The sequence below is a fragment of the Enhydra lutris genome, unplaced genomic scaffold, assembly GCF_002288905.1.
Source record: "Enhydra lutris kenyoni isolate GAN:26980312 unplaced genomic scaffold, ASM228890v2 scaffoldscaffold6, whole genome shotgun sequence".
In the NCBI taxonomy this organism is placed as follows: domain Eukaryota; kingdom Metazoa; phylum Chordata; class Mammalia; order Carnivora; family Mustelidae; genus Enhydra; species Enhydra lutris.
The window spans coordinates 20673994-20687641 of NW_019154090.1; the positions used below are offsets into that span (position 1 = coordinate 20673994).

At 42.9% G+C, this 13648-nt stretch overlaps 1 protein-coding gene across 2 annotated transcripts in view; it reads right to left on the reverse strand.

The window, feature by feature from the left end:
- The window catches only part of LOC111141403 (Ral GTPase activating protein non-catalytic beta subunit), an 87664-nt gene extending 80166 nt beyond the window's left edge, over nt 1-7498 (reverse strand). For both annotated transcript variants that reach the window (XM_022493925.1, XM_022493924.1), the window contains exon 1: nt 7459-7498. The gene's annotated coding sequence lies outside the window, so the exon portion shown is untranslated. The remainder of the gene's footprint in view (nt 1-7458) is intronic.
- Nucleotides 7499-13648: the final 6150 nt, after the last annotated feature.

The window sequence follows — 13648 nt, forward strand, 5'->3', positions numbered from 1 at the left end:
GCTGCTGATACCACACACAATCACAAGGAACACAATCACAAGAACTACATATACACTTCTGTAGTCCTGATTTCAAAATGCCAAATATATGAGAAAAGAAAGTCTCTTCAATAAATGGTGCTGGGAAACTCGGATATGCAGATGTAAAAAAAAAAACCGAAACAACCCCTACTTTACACCATTCACCAAGATTAACTCAAAATGGATTAAAGACTTACTTGTAAGACATGAAACTCCTAGAAGAAAATATAGGAAAAAGGCTCCTTGACATGGGTTTTGGTAATGGATTTTTTTGGAAATCATATCTAAAGCACAAGTAACAAAATGAAAAATACGTGGAACCACATGAAACTGAGAAGCTTCTGCACAGCAGAAGAAACCATCAACAAAGCGAAAAGACAACGTATTGAGTGGGGAAAAATACTTGCAAACCACGTATGTGATAAGGGGTTAATATCCAAAACACACAAAGAACTCATACAACTCAATAGCAAAATAACCCCAAATAATCCAATTAAAAATGGGCAAAGGATCTGAACAGACATTTTTCCAAAGACTATATATGAATGGACAGCAGTTACACGAAAAGGTACTCAACATCATTAGTCATTAGGGAAATGCAAATTGAAACCAATATGGGATATTATGTCATGCCTGTTAACATGGCCATCATCAAAAAGATATAATAAATGCTGGCATGGATATGGAGAAACGGGGACCCTTGTACACTGTTGGTGGGATTGTAAACTGCTAAAAGCCACTGCAGAAAAAAGGTACAAAATATCCTCAAAAAATTAAAAAAGGACTAACATATGATCCAGCAATTCTACTTCTGGGAATATATCCAAAGGAAATGAAAATGCTAATTCAAAAGATACCCGCACCCCCATGTTCACAGCAATGTTAATACATAGAAACTACCAAAGTGCCCACTGATGGATGAACGGATAAAGAAGTTGTGGGGTGTGTGTGTGTGTGTGTGTGTGTGTGTAATGTAACATTATTTAGCCATAAAGAAACAAGAAAATTCTACCATTTGCAACAACATGGATGGACCCTGAAGGCATTATGCTAGGTAAAGCTAGACAGAGAAAGACAAATACTATATGATCTCACTTAAAAGTGGCATCTTAAAAATAAACAAAAGTACCCCACCAAAATCATAGAAAAAGGGATCAGATTTGTGGTTACCAGTGATGGGCACTTTGGGGAGGGGAAATTGGAGGAAGGTGGTCAAAATGTACAAACTTCCAGTTACAAGATAAATAAGCACTAAGAATATAATGTACAGTGTGATGACTATAGTTAACACTGTTGAGTGACATACAGGAAAGCTGTTAAGAGAGCAGATCCTGGGGCGCCTGGGTGGCTCAGTGGGTTAAGCCGCTGCCTTCGGCTCAGGTCATGATCTCAGGGTCCTGGGATCGAGTCCCGCGTCGGGCTCTCTGCTCCGCAGGGAGCCTGCTTCCCTCTCTCTCTCTCTGCCTGCCTCTCCGTCTACTTGTGATCTCTCTCTGTCAAATAAATAAATAAAAATCTTTAAAAAAATAATAAAAAAAAAAAAAAAAAAGAGAGAGCAGATCCTAAGAGTTCTCATTACAAGGAAAATATTTTTTTCTTTTTATCCTATCTACCGGAGATGATGAATATTAACTAAACCTATTGTGGTAAGCTATAGGCAAGACACTGTAGAAGTTCAGAGGACTGATTACTTTTGATTGAAAGAAGGGCTGAGCTGAAAAACAACAGGATAAGATCAATGAAGAAGGAATAGGGTATTGAAGGAAGGTTACAATTTTAACAGAGGTAAGAAAATTAAGTGAATAAGAGTGAGAAAAAAGAGAGGCAGGTAGAAAAGGAAAATATATGAGGAAGGGTGTTTGCTTCAAGTAGCAAAAAAAGCACCTAAAAAACCTAAACTAAAAACCTAGAGCGGCAAGAAAGAAAGTTGTATGTAGAAGGGATAAAATTTCAAAGAAAAACAGTGACCAATTTTGAAGAGTACAAATGCTAGGATTGGAGATTTATAATTAATTTAATAAAAACTCGGGCAGTGGGCGCCTGGGTGGCTCAGTGGGTTAAGCCTCTGCCTTTGGCTCAAATCATGATCTCAGGGTCCTGGGATCAAGGCCCGCAATGGGCTCTCTGCTCAGCGGGGAACCTGCTTCCCCCTCTCTCTGCCTGTCTCTCTGCCTACTTGTGATCTCTGTCAAATAAATAAGTAAAATCTTCAAAAAAAAAAAAAAAAAACCTGGGGCAGAGAATGAGAGAATATTAACTTTATCATAGAAATGATACAGTAGGAACTAGAATTTGGTGTAAGCATCCAAGACAGGCTGAGGGACAATAGAAAAGTAAACTCTAGTGTAGCTAATATACTGAGGGGGAGGGAGGGAAGGATGGGAACGAGGCAGAAAGAAATGGGCACTGCAGTGAGAAATAAAGACAAAACTGAAGTTAGATAATTAAGGACTCTGACTGCTAAGTTAAAGATCCTGGGTCTCCTCCCCAGATAGGCTCAGTCAGCTATCACCCTGAGCTTCTAGCAGAAAAGTCTCCGAAAGTAAATACGACAGGAGGAAGGAGAAGATGATGAAAACGCACCCCTGCAGTTCACTTAACTTCTTCCTAACTCTACATGTATCCATTTTCTAGGTAATCTCCCTGGAGGTTTCTATTATCAGGTGATTGTGTGCTGATTACAGCTTAAGGTTTGTAGGTACTACCACAAAGTAACATGAAGGCTTGGTCTAACTGACAGATTACCAAAATGATCAATACAGCGGTAGTGGCAGATGCACTGAGACCACAGTCTGACATTAATTACATCAACTGACTCAACCAGTATTATTGCATGCCTTCTATACACCATGCACAGGGAAGAATAACAGTGAATAAATAAGATCCCTGCTCCCAAGAAACTTCAAGTCTAATTGCAGAGAACAATTTTTTAAGACTTCATAAAGTAAATCCAGACATCAGTTATTTCATGAAACATTTATTAAACCCCTGTTATGTGTCAGGTATTGTCCTAGGATAAGTACGCAGATATAAACAGGACACGACGGCTGCCCAAGGGAAGGTTTCACAGGGAGGAAGTCAAGAGAAAATCCATGACACGAGAGTACTGTAGTATTTAACATGATTAACTGACATGATGAGTTTTGAAGTCAGCATTAAACAAGAGAAAAACTACTAGAGATCTTGCTTGATAACAATGTGCCTTTGTAAAAACTGATCATTTTGAAAGAACTCCCACATGTTATTTCATTTTATTCCAATAACAAGCTTAGAAAGTTCAGTAAAACAGATGTACTAGACAGGAGGTGAGGAAACAAAAAAGGCTATAACTTGCTCAGAGTCATATTAAGTGACAGTAAAGCTGGGACAAGAAACTCCATCTTTTGCTCCAAAGTCCAATGCTCTTCCCTTTTGTTCTGACTCCATACCTCACCATTATGACCTTGGACAAGTCACCTGGCATTTCTTTGTCATAGTTTCCTCACCTACAAAACAGGGAGAACACCTGCAGTACCTAAAGTAACTTGGGGGAAGGATCAAATAAAGTGACATAAGTCAACATACTTTAAGATGTACAAAGGCAAAGTACACACTATCAGGCATGCCTTGTTTCTCTTAGGGAAAACAGGGTACAGGGTGCCAAAATACTGAGTAAATAAATGAACCATGCTGGATTTTCAAGCACAAATTGCTCTCAAGATCAAGGTCTTTATTTATGACAAATAAAGACAGAAGGGTTATAGTTCACATTTCTGTTGTAGTCTCAGTGACTCTACAAGGCAAATATCAATCAAGTTTCATCAGAAAGGAATGTGTTCACCTATATACCAGATTCTGCTGGGGATCCTATCAGACACCTGAATCACAAGAAAGAAATACAGGTTGTGCCTGTATTCCTGCCTAAAAGGGTAAACAGGTAGTTTTTGCTAGTCTGTTTAAAAAAAAAAAAAAAAAAAAAAAAAAAAAGCATGAATACTATGAACACCCTGCCCACCTCCAACCAGCACCCCACACTTTTCATCCTTTATGTCTCAGACCTGCTCTGTCCAATACAGTAGCCATTTCCACATGTAACTACTTAGATTTAAATTACAAATTCAGTTCCTCATTTATACTAGTCACATTTCCAGTGCTCAGTACTCACATGTGGCTAGGGGCTACCATACTGGACAGTGCAAAGATAGAATAATTCCATCACTACAGAAAATTCTACCCAGCAGAGCTGCCTAAGATACCACACTGCTATTTTTATTACAACTCTAACTAGACTATAGACTCCTTGAGGACAGAGCCTGTGTCTTATTTATTTTGGCATTCTCAGGATATAAAGTACATGTCACACAATAAGCATTCACTATACATCTAATTGAATATCTCAAACATAGACTACTCTGTCATTTCCCCCACCCCAAAACACACACACACACACACACACACACACACAATATAACAAATAAGACATCCTCTCACGTGGGGTACAGAGGTGGAAGGAAATTCTGCGTGCAAAGGAAGGAACCTGCTTTCTAGCCCGATGTACTAGAACCTAACCATGTAATCTTGGGCAAACTACCTACTTTCTTCATGTCTAAAAAGTTAGAATTAAACTCCAGGTACTTTAATTCTAAACTTTAATCATCTTGTACCAAAAGAAATCATGTATTCTATCCTAAAAAGGTTTTTACACATGTCAGAAAACACATCTGCTAACACTGATGAGTATCTCAAATTAAACAGAATCCATTTCTAAGTCTCAGGCTATCTTGATTGCAGCCACTTTTGGTCTTTAATGAACACGTGAAATATTTCACCTTTGCTCTGGATATCAATTACAGAGTAAAACCTCAGGCTTAAAGATTGAGTTTCTTCCATGCGCTGAGGCCAGAACTGGATACTCTGTTCATATCTGATCAGAGAGAAACAAGGGCAAGTTTCTTGAGTATCTGAATTTAACAAGAATTGTCCCATCAGTTTCTCTATTAGCTTTAGCCTAAAAATTGACATAACAGTCCAAAATGGAACCAAGAGAATCTTTCTATAACAACCCTTATCCGGTAAAGAAAGTCTTTTTTTTTTTTTTTTAAGATTTTATTTACTTATTTGACAGACAGAGATCACAAGTAGGCAGAGAGGCAGGCAGAGAGAGAGGGGAAAGCAGGCTCCCCACTGAGCTGAGAGCCCGATGTAGGGTTCCATCCCAGCACCCTGAGATCATGACCTGAGCTGAAGGCAGAGGCTTAATCCACTGAACTACCCAGGCGCCCCTACTTCACCATATTTAAGTGCTATAAAAAAATCTTTATTGTCCAAAAACCTCTTCATAATGACCTTCACACACATATTCACTCATTCCCTTTTATAAACTTTAAGTGGTTCGAAGACTAGCCAAGAACAAACACAATCTGAATTACTGGCCTGCCTTTCTTTAAAATCAGTAAATATGCTGGGCAATAGCAGTTCAGGCATTCTAAAATAAATATATACTAAGTTTGTCAAATCCTCTGACATCAAGGTTTTCATCTTCATTAAGTACTACTTATATCATCTCTCCTAGTGAACAGGATGAACTACCATCGACAGCCAATTCCGTCTACTAGCATTTACCGAGTACTAATGAGGTAATAACATTTAGTAAATGACAACTACACACTATTTTGGACAATGAGGTAGGGAACATATGCAAAGGCCTAAGGACAATTAAAGGTCTCCACTGCAGAACTGATCATATCTGATTATAATAAAATCAGATTTAAAAAAAAAATTGACCAATGCTAATTACATATCATCCTACATCGTGCCATGCCAGTGTAAAAACTCAATGTGTTTGTCCAACTGCTACATGGATAAATTAATGACCCTAACTAGAGTGTTTCCAACCAAAAAGAACAAAACTCTATAGGCTAAGAACTACCAAACACATTTTGCAAAAATGGAAATAGAGAAGAATCTGTTTGCAGTGTGAAGTCTATGTCATAGAATAGACTCAAACATGCCAATCTCTAAAACCGGTGTAAGTCTGTATCAAAACACTGGAAGGAAGAGAGATAATATAGTTCAAGTTGCTCATAATCCAGAAGAGACAGAAATGCAACACAGAAAAAGAACTAGTAAATTCCATTATGATGATGCTAAACAGCACATAAGAACGACCCAGGGTGGTTGAGTGTCACAGACACAGGCATCCTGAAGGGCATGTGGGGAGTTCGGCAGCCAGAGACTGGAAGAAAAAGCTCTGTGCACATGTGCAAGAGAGAGCAGAAGTGTGTGCATTTAAGTGGAGTGGGGACAAAGCATGGATAGCCTAGGTAGAAGAACAGCATATGCAAAGATGACCCAGAAGTTAAAGACATTAGACCCATGAGTACTGTACATTCAGGAAAACTGCAAACTAACAGTTTTACATGAGATGTATACACTGTAAAGGTACAGCAACTCAGCAATCCTGTAGACAAAGTCACTTTTCATCCAAGTGGTTTTCACAAAGTGGAGTAGTCACTGGGCCTAAAGATACCATCTTTGCAAGTGCAACCTGCATTTTTAACAAACTCCCAGATGATTCTCCTACACACTTAAACTGGAGGCACACTGAGACGTCTTCTGAGATACAGGACTACCCACCCCAGCAGTTCCCAAAGTTTGCTACACACTGGAATCACATGGGTCTCCTTAAAAAATACTGGTTTGGCTCCCCTCTCCTTCCCCCCCCAACATTCTGATTTAATCAGTCTGGGTGTGCTGCCTAAGGTTAGGGAATCTTTGAAAGTGGCCCCAGGTGACTTCAACGTGCAGCAAAGTTGGAGAGCCACTGACCTAATTGTTAAGAATTTCAATCCGGAGTCAGGCTGCCTGAGTCCAAATTACCAGCTATGTGACCTTGGACAAGTAAGTCACCAAACCATTCAGAGCCTCAGTTGCATCGTCAGTAAAATGGGGATAACCATCCTACCTTACAAGCTTGTTGTGAAGTTAGATGTGGTGAACGTAATGGCCTGGCACAATGCCTGGCGTATAGTGAGCGCTTAACAAGGGTTAGCTGTTTATCCTCGTTATTAACTCTTCCTCACCCGGCTGTCATTGTGCAATGGGTAGCATCATCCCCACAGGGCGGCAGCAACTCAAGCAACCCTTCTGCTAAACCAAATTCCTCGCCGGAGTTGTCTAGCTTCGCTCCTGACCCGCCCCCTCCCCCAGGTTGCCAGGAGAGCGCATCGCCCGGCCCAGGGAGCTCCCAAGGGCCAGACCGAGTCCGAACAGACCCGATAGAAGCCGCCAACTCCCAGCACCCCCACCCCGAGTCAGGTCCGGGCTCTGCCGGACCCCGCGAGTCCCCCGAGAAAGGCAGAGTCGTGGTTCCGAAGGCAGGGATCTGGTCGTTTCGGGACCGCCCGGAGGGGAGGAGAGGGGAGGGTCCGGCCGCGACGGGGAGGGCCCTCCGGTTACCTGAGGCGACGGGCGGGGCCCGCATCGCTGGGGCGGGCGCCGCCGCCGCCGCCGCCGCCGCCGCCGCCGGCCGCACTCGGCCTTCTGCCTCACGCTACCCGCGCCATAGTGCCGGCGCTTTTGCTGCCCAGGCCGGCTATTCTCAGGCGGTCGGTCCGTCCACCCGTTAGCGACTCTCCGAGGGCGCCGGGGGACGACGAAGGCCGGTCAGGCCGGCCGGCTGGGCTCCGCTCTGGCAACTTCCGACTGCCAGGGGCGGCAGCGTCAAATAACTCCCCGAACCGAGTGAACCACCGCGCGTGCGTGGCGCGCCTGATCAGAGACTTCTGCGGGTCCGAAGCCGCGGCGTCAAATAATTCCCGAGACACGGCGCCGGAAGCTGCGCGTGCGCAGCTATCCCAGATCGCCGTGCGGGGCATAGTCCCTCCTTCCTTTCCGGATCAAATGGAGTGGGAGGAGTGAAGTGACGGAGGCGTCTACTTCATCTCAATACCGCGGGGGCGGGGGGGTGCTCCATCTGCGTCCCTGTGAATCAGTCCAGGCTTCGCTAGTTTTCGGTGCGGATGGAGTAAAGGACTTCTGTGTAAGATTCTGACTCCCACCCAGGTTCTAGGAGTTTCCCACTCCCACCGTTACAGCACCTTTTCTTTGAAATGTTTCCCTTCTCTCACTGCCCCCTTATTACCTGGGCATAGCGTTAACTCTAAGAAATACTCAATTTCAGGCCCGGAACAGACTACAAAGATGAATCAGACATCAGAGCCTCTGGTTAAGGAGCCGAGTCTGACATGGGCGAGAAGACATAAATAGTAATAATAATAGCAGGAGAAACCAGTTTGAGCACCTACGATGCACCGTAGATTTTGTAAACATTACCTCTCTCAATAATTTGGTTTCATCCTCAACGAAGAAGATAATAAATACCCTTAAATAGTACAACTCAAGTGCCTTGGGACTGTAAAGGGGGAAACTTGGGCTGAGAGAGAAGAGGTGGGAAGCCACGGCCTTGAGACTGTCCCTGATATTTAGAGATAGGGGATCAGGGTGTTGAGTAGGCTGAAGGCATGGTTGTCTGAGGCTGAAGAGAGCAGAGAAAATGCTGACTCCTACTTACCTTCAGTTAGAACAGACCACGGGAACTGATATTCTCATAAAGATATGAGTGTTTCCCCAAGACCTTGCCACCCCCCCCAACCCCACCCCAAGAAAGTTGTTAGAGGAAAGAGGAATAAGGAGTAAGAATGTTCCAGGACAGTAGTGGGCTGTATCCAGGACACTTTGTGGGTCAAAGCAATGCATTTCAATTAAACACAGTGTGACGAATACTGCCAGAGGCTCACTCAATAGCTATTCCAACCACCTATCCCTTGCCTTTCAGAACTACAGAGACTGGAAAGCAAAGCATACCATTTCCAACCTCCCTTGCAGCACAAGGAGTGGCAACACAACAAAGTTTCTGGCCAATAGGATGTAGATAGAAGTCCGAAGGGAGATCTTCCCTTCCAGAGTAAAAAGGAAGTCTTTGGAGACATTTGTAATCTTCACCTTTTCCTTACTTCATTCATGGAATTCAGGCACAACACCTGGAGGTGCTGCAGTCATCTTGAGACCATGAGGAGGACTATGCTTAAGGAAGGTGGAACAGAAAGACAAAAGAAGCATGGTTCTTTAGGACATACTCAAGCAGCTGCACAAACCCTGGACTACCTTCTTGTTTTGTGAGACAGGGAAAATCTTATTTAGATCAGAGTTCGTTGAGTTATATATGTTACTGTCAACCAGACTCATTTCTAACATACTAAAATATTGAATACTTGTAATATATCAGACAGGTAAGGGGCTGTAATGAGGGTGATAGATTGAAAGAGCAACAGATGATAGGAATTGGAAAATTGAGAGATACAGGACTAGGAAGCCGTCTGAAAACTCTTAGGGAGAGGTTGAAAATACATCTAGTTCTCCCTGGTGACTTTAATTCATTTCTGAAAATTCTGACTCTAAGCAAAAGCTGTTAAATGAGGATTATATGTTTCTATTAGTTTTAATGGGAAAACAAAAAAAAATGTTCAATTCCAACCCAAGATACCGAAATATTTTAACAGAAAAATATATCAATGGAGTAATGAAGATAAAAATTATATAAACAAGTTATTTTAAGTCAATAGCATGGCTCTTACATAAAATGCAAAGTTTAAGAACTATTGTACTGTTCAGAAGATAAGATTCAATATTTGGTGGGGGTTGGTGGAAAAAAGATGCAAGAGAGTCATTCTTTCTTTCTTTTTTATTTAAGTAGGCTCTACACCCAATGTGGAGCTTTGAACTCACAACCCTGAGATCAAGAGTCAGATGCTCTACTGACTGAGCCAATCATGTGCCACAAGAATCATTCTTTTCATTTATTTATTTGAGAGAGAGAGAGCGTGAGAGAGAATATGAGTGGGGGAGAGAAGCAGAGGGAGAGGGAGAAGCAGAGTCCCCGCAGAGCAGGGAGCCCAATACGGGACTTGATCCCAGGACCCTGAGATCATGACCTGAGCCGAAGGCAGCTGCTTAACCAACTGAGCCACCCAGGTGCCCCTTCAAGAGTCATTTTTAAAGGTAATACATTTCTGCACATTTTTCTTTTCCATTTTTTTTTTTTAAATTTTGAGGGCTTCACTTAAACCAACGTAAGAATAAAGATATAACCCGCGCGCGCACACACACACACTTGTGGGGGGGGTGTCAAACATAACACTTTGAAACATGTGAGGAAAGTGTTTCAGACTGCAACAGACTGAGGAAACATGAAACACTACACAGGGGGAAACCTTATGGTTTCTCCAGACACAGTGCCCAATTCAAACGTGTTCCACATCATAATTTCTAACTAGAAGAGTAGAACAAATTGGGAGTATCTTCTTCTGAAACTGTTATGTCAAAAAATCACTTTGTATTGTGTACTTATTTACTGTGTATTAAAAGGCATTGCAGGGACGCCTGGGTGGCTCAGTTGGTTAAGCAGCTGCCTTCGGCTCAGGTCATGATCCCACCATCCTGGGATCAAGTCCCACATTGGGCTCCTTACTCAGCAGGGAGCCTGCTTCTCCCTCTGCCTCTGCCTGCCACTCTGTCTGCCTGTGCTCACTCTCTCTGACAAATAAATAAATAAAATCTTTAAAAAAAATTAAAAAATAAAAGGCGTTGCATTCAGAAAAGGAAAAATGGAATTATATTACCTTTTTTCTCCAAAGTTGGCTAGATAGGTAGGTAGATGACAGAAAGAAAAAAAGATATACAAAAGCCATCCCACAGTTCTTACAATGTAACCAACACTCTTCTCACTGAGAAATAGGATCCATGTTCCCTCCGCTTGAGTCCGGTTGTGACTGCTCTGGCCAATGTGGCAGAAGGAATACTATGTGGCTTAGGGAACTAGGTCATAAAGAGGATACAGCTTCCACTTAGTTTACCCCCTTTTGCAATACTTACCCTTGGAAACCAGTCGCCACGTTGGTAAGAAGCCCAGGCCACATGAAGAAACCATGTGGAGGTATTAGCCTGAGCTAATGTCTCAGCTGGCAACATTAAATTGCCAGATACGTGAATGAGGAAGCCTTCAGATCATTCCAGTCCCCAGCTTTTACGCCAACATACGTGACACCGAGCAGAACAGAGACAAGGTAATCCTGTTGAGCTCAGACCAGAGAGCAGATTCATGAGCAAAATAAATATTGTCAGTGTTTTAAACCACTAAGTTTTGGGGTAAATTGTATGCACTCATAGTAATTAAAACACTTTCAAGAGCCATAATTAAGAAAAGTTGTTAACAGACATATGAGAGGTATGTCATCTGTAGCCAATTTTTTCTTCCTTTTCAAATTACACAGAACTAGTTTGGGGTGGATAATGGTTGGGAAGACCCACTTCTATTTCTCTTGAACTTAAAACAATACTGGCACAGTGTAGGTACTCAATAAACATTCGTTGGATGGATGGATAGATGTGGGGTGGGGGATGGGTAGTGGATGGAAAATTCATTGGCTCAGCATCTAACCCACTTTCTTGCTCTACTGTTAAGTCTTAGTTGAATAATATCCAGTGGCTATTGGTAGTACCATCATTAGATCTAGGTAAGAAGTCCCCTGTCCCAGGCCCGTGCCTCAAGGAGTGCTGCATATTGGATTGGTATTCCTCAGACTTTTCCAAGCGCCTCTCCAAGGCCAACAATGCCACCTTGGAAGGGTGCCCCAATTCAGAAAAGGCCCCACATGGGTCTTGTAAGCTAGAAATTTCCACCCTGAAGTTTTCTAAGCTTCACTCCAGCGGCTGAGACTGGCCAGAGCCAGAACTGCCATCCAGGCAGGGTGATGCACTCCCAGACCAAGTCCATCACCTGTGAGTCTCAATATTTATTTCCACTCTTTGAAGACCTCTTCAGCCTTCTGTCTTACCACCCCTCGCTCCCAACACTTATGTGTGAGGTTGACCAGATGCCTTGAAGAGCTCCAGGACTTATATATATGGAATCATTCTGGAGTCTCATGGCCAGTTCTGGTTCCAGGAGGATAGCCTGGTGAGGAACTCACTCTTGCTAGTAGAATTTCTTTCACCAGTTTGTGTGAGACTGGGCTCCCAAAATGGTGTTGGCATGATGATTTTGGTGACTCTCACTCACATTGAAACCAGGACTTTGATCATTGAAGTGAGGACTCTGAGCTACCAACAGTCCACTGCAGATGCTTGGGCTTGAGTTGCATGATGTGGCCCCAAGTGTTGGTTTGCACCTCTGTGTTCAGGCCATGTTCAGATTGCTCTGACCTATTGCAGCCAGGGCGATGGGGGAGGGGAGCAGCAGAGGTCTTTTACTCTGTGTGCTCTGCAGTCCCTTCCTCAGCTGGCCCCCAGGGATGTCACCTCACTCCCTTTGGCAGGAGTTGCTATGCCTATCTCCTCCAATGACTTGAAATGTTGCTCTGCAATAGTCATGCTCTTCCCATTGATGTACTTTCTTACCTCTGATGGACTTGATGGCATGGTGCTCTCATCATCTTAAGCCATACAGAAGTGGCTTAAGGGTGGATGTATCTTGTATGAATGGGACTGCTCTTCTTGCAGATCCCTTTCCTGTGCTCCCTGCTGGTGGTGGTATGTGGAAGGTGAGTGTGGTCAGCATTGAAATCAATCACGTTTTAGGAACACAGTGGTTACTGCCTGAAGAGTTCAAGACATGATGGGAAGATGTGTTGTCCATGTTTGTGAAACAATATTCCAAAAGGTAAATTTAACATGACCAGAAAATAAATTATCATGCACATTTTTTTTTGCATATTCTGGGTGAGATTTGTATTTGTAGTGCTCATCAATGAGTCCCAGGGAAAAATCTCTGAGTCCTTGGAAACCAGTGTATCGACACCCCCACTCATGGATGATGAAGCATCATGAGTAATAATATACAAGCATTAAATAAATATATTAGAAGGCTACAAAGTTATGTAATATTGCTTCAATAATAACAGGTTCCAAATAGCATATTTTTGCAATGGGAAATATGAAATTAGGCAAAAATGGCAAATTTTATAGTAAAAAAAATGAAGGGATGATTCTTGGACTGGAACTGGAAGAGATCATGTCTGGATACTACCAAGAACCTTCCTGTGCCCTGATAGGATGATAAATACAGCCCCAGGACCTCCTCCCTAGCCATTATTCTAAATCACCACCAATGAACCACTGTATTCCACATGGGCCCATGAATTTTGTGATATATTTTTAAGCAAATTGCTTATATAGAAAGGAGCCACGCAAAAAACATTTGTTCAAGGCCTTACACATACTAGGGCTGCGTTGGCTAGTGTCCTCTTCCCCCAATAGCCCCTTTGAGTTTCCCTGAGCTCACTTCCTCCACTCTTGAGAGCACCATCTTCCAGGCAGTCTTGCTTGCCAACCTGGGCCCCACTGGAGTAGCTGCTTGTGCCCAGATCATCCCCTCCCATCAAAAGGTCCAATTCACTCTCTCTCTCTCTCTCTGCCTGCCTCTCTGCCTACTTGTGATCTCTGTCAAATAAATAAATAAAATCTTTAAAAAAAAAAAAAAGGGGGGCACCTGGGTGGCTCAGTGGGTTAAAGCCTCTGCCTTCAGCTCAGGTCATGATCCCAGGGTCCTGGGATCGAGCCCCGCATCGGGCTCCCTGCTGAGCAGGGAGCC